This window comes from Corvus brachyrhynchos, unplaced genomic scaffold, assembly GCF_000691975.1.
Source record: "Corvus brachyrhynchos isolate BGI_N302 unplaced genomic scaffold, ASM69197v1 scaffold23, whole genome shotgun sequence".
NCBI classification, from domain to species: Eukaryota; Metazoa; Chordata; class Aves; order Passeriformes; family Corvidae; genus Corvus; species Corvus brachyrhynchos.
In genome coordinates, this window is record NW_008238983.1 from 13,424,187 (window position 1) to 13,444,539 (window position 20,353).

The window sequence follows — 20,353 nt, forward strand, 5'->3', positions numbered from 1 at the left end:
CTACCGTGAGCTCATAATTTTGCAAAACATTCCTGAAGAAATTTGGAATATATCATTCTTATCTAATTGATGCCCTGAGGTTATATACACATTTCAGTGAGATTTCTTGGGGAGCTTGACTTACCGAGAGAAAATTACTGTGTATTTTCATTAAATCACAATCATTATTTGTGTACTAATAGATAAATTTGAAAAATGGCAAGTAACAAGATACAATTGGGCAAGAACAGCAAATTGTGATATCTAACATACTGTATTTTTTACATATCTAACATACAGTATTTTGTCGACTGCTATTTAAATATACTTTGTTATGACTGTGTCTTATGGTAGCAGTCACCTAGGAGCATTTTTAGCATGAAATCTGCTAGAAAATGCCAGTTTTTCCAAACATTTTTGATGTATTTATTTTTAATTCTTGTCCCAAAGCATTTCTAAAAGTAAGGATAAAAAAGTATACCATAGGGAAATCTAACTCCACATTGTGAAAATGCTAGTTTTCTTCTTAAACACAGACTCAGAGTCTTTATTTTTATTAAACTTCTGTCAGTTCTAAATATTCAGTTTTATTGCTCTTACTTTCTTACATAAAGATTGCCTTTTTAACTCAGTTTACTCAGTGTACCTCAGTGTTACATTAATACCATCTTTCTTATATTTAGCTTTATATAACTTTGATTTTTCTTTACATGACATTATTTCACTGGATTGGTTAGAGTCTTATCAAAATGTCTCTTTAATCATTGTAGTTTAGTTCATTATTTTCATATCACTCTGATAACTCCTCAGGGAAGCCAACACCTGTTAGATGTTCATTTTTGCAAAATGTGCTTATGTAATATTGCAGACATTAATTTTTAAAGTGAGACAATAGTGTTTCATCTCTGCATTTTCTGCTTTATAAGCAGAAGGCTTCATCTAAAGTTTTTACTTTATTGTACCTAGTTTTGAACTACTTTGATACTGAAGAAAGAGTTATGAAATGGTCAAGTATAAAGCAGAAATCCTCCAGTGGAGTAACTATGTATAATAATCCTTTCAGTAATGCAGGGCACATACCTTCTTTAGGGAAACAAACCTTTTTAAAAGTATCTTTAATTTGTTCGGGCTCTAAGTTTTGTCTAGAAGGCTGAAGGAATGCTTTTCAATGTAAAAAACTTTGGGACCAAAAAACTCTTCACATTACTCAGGTAATATGCTGGGCAATCACCCACCATATGAAATTCAACAAGGGAAAGTGATGGATTCTGCACCTGGGATGGGTCAACCCTGGATGTATGGACAACCTGGGGAATGAGATGCTGGACAATAGTGCCATGGAAAGGGACCCAGGGGCCCTGGTTGATGGCAAGCTGAACATGAATCAGCAGTGCCCTGGCAGCCAGGAGGGCCAACCTTGTCCTGGGGGGTACTAGGCACAACATCACCAGCAAGGGAGGGGATTGTCCTGCTCTGCTCTGCACTGGGGCAGCCTCACCTGGAGTACTGGGGGCAGTTTTGGGCACCACAATATAAAAAAGACATTAAACTATTAGAGAGCATCCAAAGGAGGGCAGCAAAGATGGTGAAGGGCCTGGAGGGGAAGCCATATGAGGAGCAGCAGAGGTCACTGGGTCTGTTCAGCCTGGAGAAGAGGAGACTGAGGGGAGACCTCATTGCAGTCTGCAACTTCCTCATGAGGGGAAGAGGAGGAAGAGGCACTGATCTCTTCTCTGTGGTGACCAATGACAGGACCTGAGGGAATGGCCTGAAGTTGTGTCAGGGGAGGTTTGTGTCAGATACTAGGAGAAAGGGTCCTCACCCAGAGAGTGGTCAGGCACTGGAACAGCCTGGAAGTGGTCACAGCACCAAGCTTGACAGAGTTCAAGAAATATTTGGACAATACCCTTGCACCCAGGGTGTGACTCTTGGGGATGGTGTGTGGGGCCTGGATTTGGACTCGATCCTTTAGGTCCTTTCCAGCTAGGCATATTTGCTGATTCTGTGGACTGATGATTTGTTCCACTGCCTTAATTTTTCAGAAGACTGACTTCAGTTACTCTGCATTTGAGATGGGTGGGAAAACTCTAAGCCAAGGTTCTTTGAACTCTAAAGGCTGAAAAAAGTTATTTTCCTGCACAGTCAAGCATGGTCAGATACAGAAAGGGAAAGCTCACCTGCCTTAGGCACCCAAAGGCAGCTGAGCTTAGTGGTGTTACTGAAGCTCTTGGGGGGTCCCTTGTGATCTTTCCTGTACAGTTGCAGGCCTGATGTGACATCCTTAGTGAAATGTTCCCTTGTTCTTGAGATTTGGCCATTACCAAAATAACGCTATATCAGGACAGTTTCAACTCTGAGTACTTAGCCCTTGTATGCCTGGTTTTCCTCTCATTTTGACCTATAAAATTTCACATGCCAAGGGGTGTGTGCATGTGTTACAGGTCACATTCACTGCATAGGATAGAGGAGACCTAAACTTAATGGGAAATGTTGCTGAAATGGATATTCCATAGCTAGTAGTACAACTTCAAAGGTATGCGGCATGAGAAGTTTATCAAAATTAGTCATGTCCTTTTTCATACTCTATCAAATCCTAGCTATTAAAACTGTCATCAAGCAGTTGCTCAGCTTGCCAAAGGACGTCTTGAACTATAGTCCAGAGAATGGAGCATATAATTGAATCACTGCTGACCAGCTGTCACAGCAGCCCTCTCCTCCCCAAACTTTGATGAAAGGAAGAAAATGAGACGTCGTGATTCAAACTTTTATTCTGATGACATCTCATTGTTGTGTTCTAGCACTGAGCCAAGAGAAATCATCCTCCTCATTACATTTTCCAAAAGCTTATTATAAGCACTTGTGTGCTGCTGATATCGCCCCAGGAGCTGACTGAAACTTCAGAGATGAAGCCAATAGGCTCTTTGAGATAATGGTAATGTATGCAAAACAGAAAAACAACAACAACAAAAAAGCTGTCCTAGAAACCTGAAAAAACCTTACAATTTTAGCATACCTGAAGAATGACACAGAGGTTATTGACAAGATATTTGTGATTATCTTATTCTTTAGCTCAAATGTAATTAAATACCCATCTTAGAACTGCTAGGGAATACAGACCTACTCTCAGACCTATCCAGTTAAGATCCTCCCTGTGTATGAGGGAAGAAGCATCCTTCCTGGAATGCCTTGTCATATCTTTTTTTTTGCCATATAATCCCAGTCTCTGTAATGCAACCTGGCTAGATGCTATCATCATTATAGAATTGTTCTAGAGATACAAAGAAATTCTTTTTTTTTTCAAACACAGTTATGCAACTAAATAGAAAATGTGACAGCATCGTTTTAAAGCAAGAGCCATGAGTTGTAGACATATCTTCAGAAAAAGCCAGGATTTCTTGTCTCTCTCTGGGAAGGTCTTGCTTGCTGGGAGAGGCTGCATGGCCTAAGTAGCCTAAGCTTTGGCGAGCCACAGCTCTGAAACAGGCTTGTATGAGCAAATAGTGGCTTATGGGGGAGAACTTATATTCCATTCAGACTTTGAGATTATTAAAACAGAAGGGGGAAAAGGGGAAGTTATGGAGAATAAAAAAAGAGAGATTTTGGTCAATTCATATGGTGCCTTCATCAGTTGCTACCTTATTTTTAAAAGAATTAATTGAAAATGGTATTGTCAATACTAGTAAAGCTGAACAAACAAGGAAAAAAATGATGGCAAACTGTGTGGCCATTGTTTCTGTTTTGTAAAAGGCTATAAGTATGAAGTTATATCAAGCTTCAATCTTAACAGAACAAAAAACTCTTTCATAGCACTTAAGAAAAATGATTTGGCAAATATATATAAGGGCAGAAGCACACATCCTTTCTATATACATTTTTCAGAAACAGCATATTCTGAAGCACAACTGTTGTTGAGACTTCAGACAATGAAGGTAGATTGCTTTTAATGATTTATGTCAGTGGAATTAGAGATGATTTATCACTGTTTTCTCTAAAACAACTGATCGTAGAAAAAGAAAAGAGTTCTCTTACTTTGTTTCCTGTCAGAGAAAGTTGTCATAGGGTTGGATTCATGGTGCTCAGACCACCACCGTGCTTTTATAACTCCAGTCAGTTTGATTTTTTTCGTGTGGAGTTTTGGAGTGGAATCAAATCAGTGCTTTGCTTTAGAATGATATATACATGATGCAAATTCACCACATATATGCATCTGTGACATGCAGATGCAGACCAGAGCTATAAATAAGCCTAGGTTTCTTTTGATCTGAATTTTGGCAGACTGAAGAACCTTATTCAAAATTTGCTATTAATGAACATATTCAGATAATTAAAAAGTTATTTCCTTCCCAAAAGAAAAAAAAAAAAACAAATAAAACCCCCATGACCCTCCCCCTCCTCTCCCCTCCCCCCCACCTCAAAAGCCCTACTAAGAAAACTAAAGAGGAGAAAAAAAGAAATTAGACGTGAATTCTTCCAGGGTATAAAATATGGACGCAAATGGCTTTGTTCCCCCAGTCCTGCAGGTTATGCTGTTCCACTATACCTCCACCACATTTTGGTTTTTTTTGTTTTTTTTTTAACTGGGATGTTGCTTACTGTTTGAGAAGATGATTGCAACAATCTTTATTTGTGAGGTAAGAATTCAATTTCTGCAGAGGAATTTAAATAGCAAGCAAGGATAGTTATCTTTCTGATATTTGATAAATGGAAAAAAGATTTAGTTATCTTGAGGTGAGATTACTTTTCAGAGAGGATGACATTTATTACCTCAAGGACATATTTCAGAAAATCCCTATTCTTTATCCAGAGGTGATAGTTCTGTTCATCAGAGAAGAAGGCAACTGGGAAAAGAAAAGATTAATTATATTTTTATGTGCTTGAGCAGGGGATGCAATTGGTTTGTTTCTACAGAGGACACCAGTGGAATAGTGAGTGTGTTCTGCAGAGAAGGAAAAGTTTATCCAGTGAGACTTCTCCCAACTTCTTTTCAATTTTGTGGTAAACTTCCTGTGCTCTTAATCCTCATCTCTTAATTCCTTAATAGACAAACTTCCCTTATGTTGGGTAGTTAGCTTGAGAGGGAAATCAATTCCCCTCCTCAGCTTCCCAAAAGCCCAATCATTTCAAGAGCAGCAGAATTAATGACTTTCGTTGGATTTGTGTCCTGTCCTTTGCCTTCCCCCTTATAAATCCAGACACCTGTTTTGTCCTCTTTCAACCCTTCTTGGCATACCTACATGTCCCCTTGCCATACATCCTGTCACCACTGTTATTTCTCCTCCTTCTCACCGAGTTGCCTTCCCTGTCCAGTTGTACCATTGGCTGAAGGTCCTGTGCCTGAATCTGTGCCACAGGGGGTGTTGCTGGGTGATGCTTCTGCCCGCCCTGCCTGCAGTGAGATGGGGAATCACAGAGCTCACACCTTCCCTTCCCCTTCCTGTTGCCTTCCCTTTTCCTTCGGACATTAATTCAGTTCTCTGCCTTCTCCCTGTTTCTCATCCCCTGAGACTTCTGCCTCAGTCACATTTATTGAAATTGGCCAAGGGAGTAAAAACTATTTGGAGAAAGCTGACATATGGATAAATAGTGCTATTATATAAAGTTCCTCCTTCATTAGAAAATCTGCCTAAAAATACAAGAAAAAAACACTGTCTTTCTTAGAGAAATGGATTTCTTCATTTGTATGCAGCAAGAAATAAATTGACATGTTTTTAAGATGTGAGTGAATACAGAAGAGTAGATTATCATACCCCCTTTTAAAGGATGCTACCTGTGTATATGTTCTTCTACTCGTTAATAGTAAGCCCTTTGAATTCAGACCTCTTGATCTCATTATACCATGGCAGATACGTCTCAGGGCTTTCTGGAAGACACCTGTAAGTTTCCCATGATACCTATTGGAAAAATACACATGAAAAGCTGGAAGAGATGTATACTCAGCACACAAATGGTTGTGTTTTGTCCTAATTCCAAAGCAAGTGTTGCTTATTTTTTGGGGTTAGCTGTCCTCTGCATGACCTTAATCTGAGGAGAAGTAGCTCTCCCTTTCTGCTGAAAAACTTCTGTGTATCAGATTTCCTGCCTTCAGCACATTTGATCTGTTTAGCAGGCGTAAGTGTAGATAGCACAACCTACGTGCCTGACCTAGTGTCCCCAAGGCTGACTGCTCTTTCGCAGGTGACTGTGGCTTCTTGCCACGCAAACAGAACAAATGTGGTCCAGAACCAACATGATCTGGGTTGAATTTTTGCTGGGGTTGAGCAGTGCTGAAGCTACCTCAGCAATCTTGCTGCAGACTGAGAAAGTAAAATAAATCAGATGCCTAATAATAAGGAATGCTCCTTGTGGGAAGGGTAACTAATCAAAGACACCTTCACCAACAGTCAACAATTCTGAGAGGTGGGGCAAACTGAATAACTTTGGATGGACCATTTCTGGACCAGCTTCTTTTCAGTCCTCAGTGAAAAATGTTCATGGAGTAGATGTGCAAGGAAGGACCTTTTCCTCCCTCTTGAGCTACAAACATGTGTGTTTTGATAGGATGAAGAAAAGAACAAACACGTATTTTCATACTTCTCAGGAATTAAGGATTCTTTCAAAACTAACAGTGAAGCTAACCACTTCTCCACATGTACTTAAAAATTGGCAAAAAATATTGAAAACTGAGATTATATTAGATTTCCAAATTACTTAATTGATCATTTCTTTGTATGTATTGATCATATCTTTGTATGTAAATATTTTGTCAGTATAGACTGAGTTAGGTTAATGTTCATTAATTTTTATTCTAATCTTTTACCCATATTTTAATATTGTGAAGGTTAATTTTATGCTGCAAAAATCTGTCTTTGCAATGCTTATGTAAGATTTACTCTTTTTCTACTTTGGATATTGCATAATTTAGTATGACATTACAAAATGAGACTTTCAATCAACTTTCAATAAACTATTTTTTGTTTGACAAAAACCAGTATGACCTTATATTTATTTTGTACCTCTGAAAGTATTGAGAGTCATTCACACTGCTCTGGTATGATTTATTAAAAGGCCAGACATTGAATTCTGGCCTGCAGTTCCATACACTGAAGCTATTAAATATTCTTCTGCTAAGGAAATCTCACCTCAGGTTTTTTTCTGCTGAATATTATTTATTTTTAACAAAATGGAAGCAAATTAGATAAGCTTTTTCACAAGAAGAAGAATTAACAGAAGACATATAGCAGGGGCTACTAATCATAGAGCAAATGAATGAATTCTATCATGTCACCTACTTCTTCTGGCATAAATGATGATTGTTATGCTGTATGTCTTTTAGTCAGGATAAAATTTCTTCAGCAGCTTCATTCTCTCATTTTTAAAAGGTATATATTTTGTAGTCTTACTCTGAACAGACTATTTAACAGGCAGTATTTCTTTATTGTTTTATGCGACATTCAGGATATTGGGTGAGTGGTTTATAAATAAAGGATAAAACTTTTGCTTGAAGAGAATAAAAAGAATTACTTCTTTCTTACACTATCATATGTCTATTCTGTCAATGAGGATAGTGATAATAGCCCCACTATCCATTAAATAATCACTTTTCCTTTCCCTGTCTCCTTTCATACTCTTTCCAAAGTGGAATACCTTGCATGTCTTCAGCTGCAAGAGAGGAGTTAAAGAAAGGTTGTGGAAGAAATTCATTGGGCCGTGCTTTTGATAAGCAGAAGAACTTCATTGCCCTTTGTGAAGTAACAGATGACAGACCCAGGCCACATTTAACCTTTCTTCACAACTTCTGCAGCCTCTATAGGAGTCCTGAGTCAGTGTTTATAGAGACCTATAGATACCACAGACCCAAATGTCTTAAAAGTATTCAAGATAGTAGGGAGCATGGCATAATTCTCTGTGTAGGAAGCCTGACCTTTCAGTTCAGGAGCACAACTGTGGGTTCAGGGGACCCTGGCAGAAGAGGAAGAGTCTGAGAAAGGATGAACAGATTTTGTGGATGATATATTGGCTGTGATACGATGGTCTGTCTAAGACGGGACAGTGAAATCTGAGCTGGCTGCTCCAGGCTTCCTTTCTAGATCAGCAGCAGGGGCTTGCAGACAGTGTACTTGACTACTCTGAAGGTAGTTATATCTAAAGGTCTTTCCACTCTCAGAGGAGTGTGAAGAGACCAGCTCAGACTTGATAAATATGTTGAGAGATTGAGCTGAGGACAACTGAATCTCGCCCCTGGCACTGCATGCTCTTCTGCTTTAAACTTACTTGGGATTCAGCTACTTGCAAGATTTGAGTGTGGTATTTTGAAAGCATTGCCCTTCTAGTGGTCATTATTCCTCTATAGGAATATATGGAGAATGCGGGAGGGAAAAAGGACAGAGCCATGTTTTTGTTATTGCAAAGGTGATGTCATAAAAACATTGTCTACACAGAATCACAGAATCAAAAAATCATTTAGGTTGGACAAGACCTCCAGGATCATTGAATCCAACCTGTGGCTGATCACCACCTTGTCAACTAGGCCATGGAACTAAGTACCACATCCAGTCATTTTTTGTACACATCCAGGAGAAGAGGCCAACACCCACTTGGCTACAGCCTTCCTTCAGGTAGAGACCAGATGAGTTGGCCTCAGACCATGGATCCGTCCTGTCCAGATCTCCCTGCAGAGCCTTCCTATCCTCCAGCAGAGCCACACCGCCACCCAGCTTGGTGTTGTCTGTGAACTTACTGAGGGCGCACTCGGTCATCTCATCCAGATCATCAATAAGACTGGACCTAATACTGAGCCTTGGGGAAACGCAACAGTGACCATCTGCCAGCCATGTGGGGCACCATTCACCGCCAAAGTTGTGCTGATGCTTACAGTTTTGTAGGTTACACATGCACATGTGTATATATATATATATATATATCTATATATATCTATATATCTATAGTATTCCTCCATGTTAGAAGAACTTAACATTATATAGTAAATTAGAAATATGGAATTTATGCAGGGTAGGGCAAGGGAATATGGCAGAACTTCTTTTTAGTGTTTTTCTCTTTTTTTCTCTGAGAAGAAAAAACAATCTAGAAGAAATTAAGGCTGCCACATCACAGGTAGAATTTTACCCTTGAATTTAGGGCATTATCTCTCTAGAAGTGGTGAGGACTGCCAGTAGCTCAAGTCTGCCAGCTGCTCTAGTCAGGGAAATTTAGCATCTGGTTTGGATTTACCAACCATTTCAAACTGACCTTTTTCACTTTAAATTAAGAGGGAAAAAAGGGAGGGGGAAGAAAGGAAAAATGCTGGCAGTGTAACCTTGTACCTTCTGTGCACAATGTACTATTTCAGATGGCTAGCCCTGATGTATCCATGGAAAATGCATTTCTTTGCTCCCTTGTGGCAGGCCTCCAAGCCTTAGTACAATCTTCTTTTTTTGGTTATAAAATCAACTAGATAACTTTAGATACGTTAGTAGCAAAAGCAGCCTTGAAGGGAAAAAAACGTGTGTGTATCAGTGAGAGCTGCAAGCTCTCCTTCAAAAAACCCCCAATTTTTTTCTGAAATGGCTTTAATAAGATGGATAGGACAAGGCATCTTTGTTTTACATGTCATTCTACAGGTCTTTAGTGCCTAGAGCTTCTGAAGGACTTTCTGGAAGAGTCAAGAATGACTTAAAGTCCTTACAAAAGTCAAGGCTAGAATTATACCTGGTGTGGTAATTTTTGTGTGGTTTTTCTAATCCACTAGATTTATGCAAATGCATGACAAAAAAAGTGATAAGAATGGAAATTTTTAATGCTGTTTGATCCTCAGCAGAAGTTCTGAAATGTTAAAGTCAAAGTTAGCTGTGCCTTGCAGAAGCCTGTGTAAAGCTTAGGACCCCATTATGGTCCTTTTCTCAGAGGTTAAAGACCTCTATTCCTATAGAAAATCCCTTGAAAATTCTTGTGTCACCTGCATGTGAAGGAAGGGCTGAGGAATGAAGTGTGGATGTGCTGTTAAGTATGAGATCCAGACAGATTATTTCAGAAGACTTGATGGTGCTGAGCATTCAAACTACAGTCAGGCCTGGAGAGACACCAAGCACTGTTTATTACCTTTTAGGGGATACTTGCAACTGTTTACACAGAATCATAGAATATCCTGAGTTGGAAGGGACCCACAAGGATGACTGAAGTTTAACTCTGCGTCCCATACCGGACCATCCTCAGGAGTCACACCAGGTGCCTGAGAGCATTGTCCAAATACTTCTTGAACTCTGTCAGGCTGGTGCTGTGACCACTTCCCTGGGGAGCTGTTCCAGTGCCCAACCACCCTCTGGGTGAAGAATCCTTCTCTAATATCCAAACTAAACCTCCCCTGACACAGCTTCGGGCCATTCCCTCTGTTCCCATCACTGATCATGAGAGAGAAGAGGTCAATGACCCTCAGCTTCCCCTCATAAGGTATTTGTAGACCACAATTAGGTCGCCCCTCAGTCTCCTCCTCTCCAGGCTGAACAAGCCAAGTGGCCTCAGCTCTCAGTTTATTTTGCAGCTATTTGCAGATATTACAAGTATTTTATCCATGGTTTCTAAACTCTTGGATACAAGAATACAAGAATTGTGGAGTTTTTGGTCAGATAGTTCCAGTTAAGAAATATGAATTGTGTATCTTCTACAGTTAGCTTATGTTTTTCATCTGCTTCAATCGTTCAATTTATTTTATACTTTTTATTATCACTTTAATTTCTGCAGCATTTAGTAAAGTCTAATCTCAGACTGAAAGTCAAGAGTAGCTAAATTTGGATATTGAATATACCAGATGTCTTTTATCTCTAAGAAGATAATCACATTTCCTAAAGAGATTATTTTATATATATATATATATTTAAAGAGAAAAGAAAGCTCTGACTAGTGAGTTTGCTTTCAGCTCCCATGAGATTTAACAGGAAATAGTAGTTATTAAGGCTTTATCTGGGAATATCAGCCTGGATTCCTGTTTTTTAACATCTTGGTATTTGTTGCTGTGAAGGCTGTGAAGGCTGTGAAGTGTCCTATTGAACTTCTTTTAGGTAGAAGTTTGTAAGATCAAAGACAACTTGTGGCTGCATCTCAGCACAGCTCTTTCTCTACAAGGCCCCTTCACCAACTTCACATTTGTTACTGTCAGAAGAACTACTGGTAAGGGGGAAAAAAGTGCAAAAAACCAGGAGTGCATCTACTCTTTTGTTGATGGAGCGCTGAATTGACAGAAGTAGGATCACTCCAGTTTCCAGGCAGGGATCAAGGAGGAGAGGAGAAACCATCTAGTGCACAGCAAATAGCAAGGGTCTAGGCAAAGAGGTCAGCACAGTGATCTACACAACAGCAGCCTCATAAATGCCCTGGTACTCTTGTAAAACCTGTACCTAATCATGCTAATTATTGTTCAATGTATGTAGTCCATGGTCTTTGTCTAGCATAAGTAATAGGAATGACTTGTGTAGCTTTTTTCCCTGATCAGGGTTACCTCCATTTTGGAAGTGGGATATATTTAAATTTAAACAATAAAGCTATTGCTTAAAGGAAATCTTAGACTTATTGAGTGCCAAAAACACATACACAACAATTTGCTAATGAAAAATTATGCCAGGAATTCAAAGGCTGCTCTAAGACTTAGTAGATTTTGACTTTCCATGACACTGCTGCACAGGAAGATTATTTATTTCTGTGTTATGGTAGCCAGTGAGACGTTGTGTATTGTAAATGTATAGTACTGTGCAGGAAAACACTTGAGAGCAGAGACAGAGTGTGTACATTTGAGAAAATGAGGCACTAATATCCTATTAACAGCAGATGATTATGAATGAGTGTATTCCCTGAGGCCTTGAAGAAAGTCAAGAATGAAAATGAGCAATAATTCTCCAGTTCATTATGTCTGTTTCAAACGGGATTCCAAGAGGAATCTCTCACTATTTCTTCAGCAGTGGCTAAAGATGGTTTTGTCATGAAGTGATTTTTTTGCAAGAGCCAGAGATCCGTCATAATCTAATGGGCTAAAATCATGTAAATAAGAATATGTTTTCACACAAAATGAAGAGGTAATGGCATCATCAAATACAAATACTCTGTTTCAGCAACTGGTGGATAATGACTTAAAATACCTTTTTATTTTACATGATATTCTGGATTTGGCTCGGCAAAGGTTGTAACTGAGTGCTTCAAAATTGGCTAAAGGAGACTGGGCACCTAAAAGCCACTGGTATTTTTGAAAATCCTAGTGAGAAAAAATCCTTTTCACACTTTTACTGTGAAGAATTAATATACTAAGTAGAGAGGTACAAAATAAGAGGGAAGATTACCTCTCTGAAGAACAATATTTAAATGAAATAATGCATTATCTCTTTGTATCCTATTAATTAGAGTAGTTTTATAATACAAACTCATTATTAGGCTACCTGCTTATCAGCAAGGTTGTCATGCAGCATTACTAAACCTGACCAAGATACACACTGTGATTGAGCCATGACAGTATGTAGAGGTGGCCTGAATTCCACTTAGGAGCCTTGGCTTAGAAAGCTGGGTCCTCTGCTGTAGGAGTATCTTTGGGGTGAAAGTCACAAAGCCTAGGTGCGATGAGCACCTACACAGCAGTGTATGGGTGAAATGATGGGGTTTTCCTGTATAGGGCTTGGTTCTCCTCTCCCATTCTTAAATTCTAGCCTAACAAATTGCTATGGGAAATAAGGACTAAGATTCCCCAAATGGAAGCTGAAGCATAACACAAGCAAACCACTTGCTCTATGTTGACACTTTATCTAAATTCAATATCGTGTATAAACATTGTCCATTTTCTTTAATAAATGTAGTCATAATAATAAGGGATTCGCTGCAACTGGGAATTATATGTAATGCCTACAGAACTTCTGATAGTTTCCATGTAGCTCTGAGAATAATTATTAGCTTTTCTGTGGCAAAAACATACCAGTATTTTATCACTATAATTGTCAGCCTCAGTGATCTCTTTGATTATAGTACCTTATGTTTCACAGCACAATCTATTCAGAATAAAGTGAGTAACAACGGTATCTTTGACTTCAGTCTGTCTTTATGTGTCCCTCCACGTAGTTATGTGTGAAGCAAGTTCTCCTACAAGCGGGAAGTATCCTCATAATGTCTCCAGTAAAAAAAGACTTAGACTGTTATTTTTATTGTGTACAGTGAAATGAGTTAAAACTCAGTGTGACAAGATGGCTCTGAAAGGTATAGCTGCTTCTGTTTGCTTTTTCTCAAACATACCTTTGGCAAAGCAGGGTGGCCTCTTTAATTTGTTACTACACTCACACTCAAGATATTCCTTTGTGTACCCAGGTCTGTGTGTGGGGCAACTTTATGAAGGAAGCTACTTTCCCCTTTCTGAGCCTCTTTGTTTATCGGAAAAGCAAAGGTAACGATGCTGACTTACTTTCCATAGTGCTTTGGGACTTGCTTGTTGAAAAGACCACGCAAGAATGAAGTATAGTAATTACTACTCTTCTTCAAAGACTGTTATTTTTTTAGTTTAACCAAAGAAGTTTCAGTAACTTCTAGTTTTATTATTTTACCTTTTATGTTCTATTATACCACTAATATGCTACTTTTCTTAGTGAATTAAATATTCTGAAATTACTTTCTAGTGTAGAATTCTGGCTAATGTATTTGCTGTCTTAATAAAACAACTTTGGTTCTACTGGAAGATTAAAATTCAGATGAGATGAACTGCCTGAAGAAAGAATACTCACTTAATAAACTAGTTTATTACAATAATACTGCAGTCTGGAAATAATTTTTCAAAGCCTATTAGCGTACATAAAAACATTGTTATCACTGTGTTCGTTTAAAATAACTCTGAAACCTGCTTTGCAGAAGAGTTGAAGTTTGAAAGGTGAGGTGGCCTGGGTGAAAATTGCTAGATTTTATGATTGCTATTTATTGGTGCCTTTATGTTTGGTTTATTACACTTTGGGATGTATTCATTATTGATATACTTTTAGAATCCTTATAAGATCTTGAAATCAATTTATATGTTGTGGTAATTTAAAAAGTTCATAAGCAAAATGTAAAAAAACATTTCCTCTGTGTATGTAATTTTTGAGTTTATTGATCATTTGCTCATTATTTTTGAAGAGAGAGAACATAAATGCAGCTCCAAATTTACTTTTTGTCTCACACAACTAATTTAATGTAAAGCAAAATGCATACTTTCCCCATGACGGTCCTGACATAGCTCTAAACTAAGGGAGATACAGTTTCACGGAGTTGAATATGGTACTGTTCTCTAGAGAGCTCTATGTATCAATGAGGATATAAAGTTATTACAGAATAAGTCATAGATGTATGTTTTTATATATGTAATTCTTATGCAGTATTTTTGCTGCAGAGGAAGGAAAGGCAGGCACCATCTGAAAGAAGGTGACACACATCTAGTGAAAGTACCGTACCAGAGAGGTGCCACACCTTCGCACGTGGTCAAAAGGAATCAAACACAAAGACAACACATAAATACAAGGACCCCTATATGTTTCTCTGAGTCAGCAGCCTACTCTGTTACCTTTTTGCTAGTTTTTCCTGTTGTACCTCTTATGCAGAGTTTTTCAATTCCAGATTTTGTAAAGAAAATTCATAGCAAAACTTTTTGTATTCAATATAATTCTGTAAAGAGGAGAAAAAAAGTGCTTGGTGACATCATGAGGCCTTTCTGTTAGTCATTAATTTCTCTATTCTTACTGTAAGGAGAATTCTTCTTTAAGTTTTCTGCAGGACCATGATCCCTGACCAGCTGGTCAGCAATAGGTCCTGGGTCCCCTGGGCAGGAGAGATCTGAGAGGAGCAGGCTGAGGGTGACTCCCCCGTTGCTTAGGGGCTGCTCAGCCCACACCATTCTTCTGGCTGGGTGTCACAGGGCAGCAGTGCATGGGTCAGTGCCTGTCCACTGGCCTTGTGTCCCCAGTGGCCTCTGCTAACCTACCTGAGGGCCAGCCCCATTCCCATGCTTCCTGATGTCTTCTAAACAAATGTTTTCTTGATGACTTCAGATGCAGTTAGCTAGATGTTCTCCCCTCGTATATTTAGATCTTGATTGGATTGCACAATTCTACAGCATTTGAAAGAGCTAGGAGTTTGAAAAGCTGGCCAAAGAAATAGTGCCTTCCTTGTGTTCTGGTATCTGTTAGAAAGCAAATTTCCTTTTTTCCCCTCTTCCTTTTTCCTTTCCCCTCCTCGTTTCCCCATCCTTTTTTTTCCCCTTTTTTCTTTTTTTTAAGGGCAGTTGGAATAGAAGCTCTTGAATTTCAGAGAAGAATATTTAACATAGTTATTTCATCCCTTTCCTGGGCAAGTTAGTCAATATTAAGGCACTTTGACACATGGCAATAGGATAAGATGTATCATCCTCAAACTGATGGAAAGATTGCAGGTGATTTCCTTTTGTAACTGAGACTCATGTGAAAGCCAGTGACATAGCTGAGGTAAAACCAATCTGTAATTATATAAATTAGAATAAACCTATAACTTAGTATTTATCATTTGTTTATTTCATGTTGTTCACATATCTTTAGATCAACTCAGAAATATAGTTAGGAGCCAGGCCTGACAAGTACAATTAAATTACTATAATACATTTCTTTGGATGCCTATGGAAGTAAAGTGGTCAACAGGCCATTACATTTCCTTTATTTAAGAAAAGTGCATATAAATGACACAATGAAAAATGCTTGCAGGTGACGTTTTTAGAAGACCAGCAAAAGATGTCAGGTGATGCACTCAGGTGTACATTTAGATGCCATTAGCTGAAGACACACATATGAAAGGTGCAGTATAAAATTCAGAGACCATTTCACTTGCACATATTTTCCACTGTATTCACAGAATACAAATAAACCATATAAAGTTGGGTGGGGCTGCCAAGGAGATTAATTTTTACATTAGCAAAATTTCATTAGGATTCTAATACCTCTATACTCCAGTCTGCAAGTATATTAAATCTTTCAAGATTAAGGTATTTTTGGTTCTTTACTAAGTAATCATCTGGGCATTCTCTGTCTTTTCCTTTGTAAAAGTTCCTAACAGATAGTGCTGTACATCTGCATTTTCCCAAAGGACGGTGATAAGAAAAAACAGTGCTTGATAAAGTGACTGAGATTTAGCATGGTGAAGGTAAAAAGAGTTTTTGTGCCTTTGGTATTGGGTGTGGCAGGTTTGAAACGAGGGTTTGCAAGGTATAATCACAAAGGCCTTTCAGAGAGATTCAGGCTGTCCTTGATTGCAGATTAAACTGATTCCTTTCCATTATAGAAACCAGGCAGTGAAAATACGATGCAGGGAAACAGGCAGCATACACAGCAGCTTTCATTTCAGATGTCTTAAACCAAAGGAGTGATTCATTCTCAGGAACTGATTTTAATCACAGTCAAAGACAGCTATCCTACTGCTCACATATATCCTCGTCTAAGCAACATTGTCTCCACACAGGATGTTGCAACTAAGCATAAAAGTCCCTCATGTCAAAGGAATATTTGACTGACTGCTAAAAAAATTGAATTCTTTGAATATGGTATGTAGCAGCATGTTCTGACACTTTATGGAATTCAAATAGTTTATATTTGTTGAAAAGCTGAGACTAAACAGAATGAAATAAAGTAGTAAGCAATGAGCAGCAGGGCACATTATTTTATATATGACAAGGGATTTTCCTCACGGAGGCTGAAATGTGTGCCACTAGCGTAGCCTAAACCCAAGAATAAATAGATCACTACTGAGGACTGACCTAGTCCAAGTAGCTTAAACCATGTACTTTACCCACAGATTAGTGAACATGCAAAGTTGTGACTCACACAACAACTTTTTAGTTTTTACTTTTTGCTCCCTTTTCTTCCACCAAGGAAACAGTATTACTAAATTGGTGAAGAGCTGCATGCAAAGTTTAAAAAAACCTGGTACATTTTTTCCCAAATATGTGCAACCTAACCCAATAACCTTTCTTTTTTTCAATAATTCTTGATTTTATATTATCAGTGAATTCCAATGTTTGTAATTTTCAGGAGTTGTATTTAGTTCTTACACTGTGTTGAATTAAGATGACAATGGAAATAAAAATAAAGTCAGTAAGCTACTATTTGAATAAAAATTAATTGTGAATATGCAACAGTTATTAAAAAGTGTTTATCAGTGACAAGACAGTGCTTTATTAAGCCAAAAATCTGTGTCTACTCTGTGCAATTCAAGATTTTTTAACTAGTAGAATTCAGCTTGTCATATTTGCATCATAACTACATTTTTAGTGAAGAAAAACCAAGCTCTCAGTTTCTTGGGGTTTTTTTTACTTAATTTTATCTATTGGGAATAAACTGCCTAATCTAGGAAAAAAAATTTCTGGATCTTCAGAAATGGCTATGAGTCCCTTTCAACAAATTCTGGTATTTTATCAAATCTATCCCCCATTTTGCTAGTCCTTCATCAAATTGTAGCCAGTATAGGTGGTAAGTAGGCAGGGCTTAAGTCTAATTTTAAGTTATCTTTGTAGTTTATACTGATAGGGGACTTGAGATAAGTTATGATGTCAACTAATAATATAATTCTAGTAAGAACAACTACTGTAATAAAACAGTAAAAAAGAAAAATATATGTTAAAATAATAACCATTTGGACTTTTTTGTATGTGTGTATTTAGTAAAAATTGGAGATCTGGAGTATGTCTTCATTTTATTCTTGTTGCTTTCTATGTGTGTAATCCATTATTGTTATAGAAAATATTTTAAATCAGAACTATTGTGTTGCAAAAATGACTAACAGCATTGCAACCACCATGTTGTCTTTATGTGACATGGTGTGTCACTGATCTAAAGAAAGACAGGCCAGCAAACTTGCCCTCACAGGCTATCCAAGAAGACAGGAAATATTACTGATGCTGTTTGCATGTGGGTAACCTCCAAAGCACAGTCAGTTATGCAAAGCCTGTTTGTTTCTAACACTTACATAAACAATGCAATCCTCAATTTTTGCTTAAGGATGTATTTTTGATCTATTAGTCTCTTTATCAATCTCTCTATGCTGAAATATAAGAACTTTTTTGCGATATTTGTGGTTTTCATAGTCCATGAGCTTTGATACTTATGCTTTAGCCAGTGTACAAATTACAAAATACCCTTAGCCATGGCCATTCTCTCAGAGACCAGTAACAGACTACACAAAATTCTACTAAGGCAGTTGTGATCAAAACAAAAAATACAGACATGAAAAAATATAGAGTTTTCCTATAGCCAAAATACACAGTTGTAAAGTTTCAACTGAGCAAGCCAAAATATTATGAGCTATTTTTGATTTCAATTAAAAAATACACAAGCTTTGCATTCCTTTACCTCCATTTTCAAGTCATTGTTTTTGAATATGAAACCCTCTTACATTTTCAGTGTTTGTTTTGTTGGCCCTCCAAATATTTTAAAATCCATTTTGTATGTATGTTCCTTGCTGTGTGATTTGTACTAAGAAGTTTTGAAGCCATTTTCACAGTTCTTTGATGTAGATATCTGCAAAAGAGTGATGAAATGCTGTCATGACAACGCAGTCCTTTATTTTTGGTGTTTGTATCTGTTTATCTAGTAGATATTAAAAAGACTGCAGTGCCTCAGCCCAGGATGATTTCTCATGGAGTTATTGTTTCCAGATTGTCATTTGAACTATGTAATTTGTCAAGGTTTAACTCTGTAATGTTTAAAACCCTTTTTCCCCAATCCCAGCAAGAGAACCACTACAATTATGACTTTCACTGGCTTTTCTTTTTTTTTGCAGTACAGAGTACTCCTACATCTCATGATTGCAAATGAATACAATTATGGGAACATTTTAAATTTCTTCACATGCCTCTCTCTTTAATCTGTGTTTTCTCTCTATGTTTTGTTTTCTTATTTTACCTCCAATTTTTAGGAACAATATTGTTATCTAGAATAAGGGCAGTTGCAAATGACTGAAAAGGACCTGCTTTCCTCAGTATAGCAGTTTATCAGTGCTCTGTGGAGACTGTAGAAGAAACCTGAGCCTGAAATATGTTCAATACGCTTACATTTTATCTATAGTTTATTCCTATACCCAACTTTTACAAGAAAAAATGTGTAAATAATGGAAGATGCTGAAATGCTCTTAAAGACTCACAGAGGATTATAAATAACTACTGTGAGAAAAAATTATTTTGGTGCTTAGGTTAGCAAGTGGCTTACTAATGACTATTCCAAACCCCATTTACTGTTGTTATTACCTATTCTGCCTTAATTTTCAACTTAAGCCTTTGTGTGTTGGGAAAGTTATTGGAATTTCCTTATATCCAGCCAGGACAGAAAACACCACCTCTACATCTTCTCAGCAATACAGATCCAATCAGTGTGAAGTTCCTTTACAGGTTTTGTACATGTTCATGTACATCACCTGATTGCTACTTCATCCTAATTGGGTTGGGGAACAGTGTCTTACCATACATTCTTCTCTCTCTCTCTCTCTCTCTCTCCTTCCTAAATGATGGTAATAAGGAATGTGATGATCCTTGGGCTATTGGCAGGCTCTGCCACCACCACTGGCCCAGATGGTGCCCCATCAGGGAGGGCATCGCCTGTGCTTGAGTCACTGTCAGCTCCCAGCTCAGCCTCCACTGGGAAGCAGCCTGCTCATTCTGTTTCCTGGCACACTTAACCAAAACCTAAAGAAAAGAGATGTTTAGTGCTATGAAAAGAGAGAACTGCAGGCTTTAATTGATAGCTACCTGAGGCAGAAACAAAACCCATGTTCTTCCAGTGCCACAAGGTGCTCAAGGTCCATAGGACAATGCATGTGCTTTTCCTTGGATTTGTTTTGAAGCTCACTCCTTTGGGTTTTGAAATCTCTGTTATACTGCAAGAACTCACAGCCTGTGAATATCTCCATAAAGTCAGCAACTATCACCATTATCTAAATAAAAGAATGTGTCATCTAAAATGTGAGTAGAGGAGGAAATGCCAGATGGCCATTTCTCTTCTTTCCCCATAGTCTGATTAAAAAGTTTTTCAAGCAAGAGAAACAGACCCCAAATCAATTTATTTTGCTGCAGAATCTTCCTCCTCATCTGCACAGAAATATAGAATATTTTGGAGGCAATTTCCATTTCATCTGTTGAAGTTACTGTAATTTGCTTTAGTTTCATTTAATCACATTAATTTAACACAGGGATCTGGAGCAAAAAATTCTCTGTTCTTGATCATAAGGGCTAGAGAAAGACACCTGCACCAGCTGGGCACCAACTTTTTATCTGCCCTTGGAAACACCAAAAAAGATAGTGGAAAATGCCTGCCTAGGTCAGGAAAGGTTGCTAGGTACTCTCCAGGGAAAAACCTTTCCCCCCTACCTTTCAGGTTAGATGTTAAAAGAAGGGCATGTA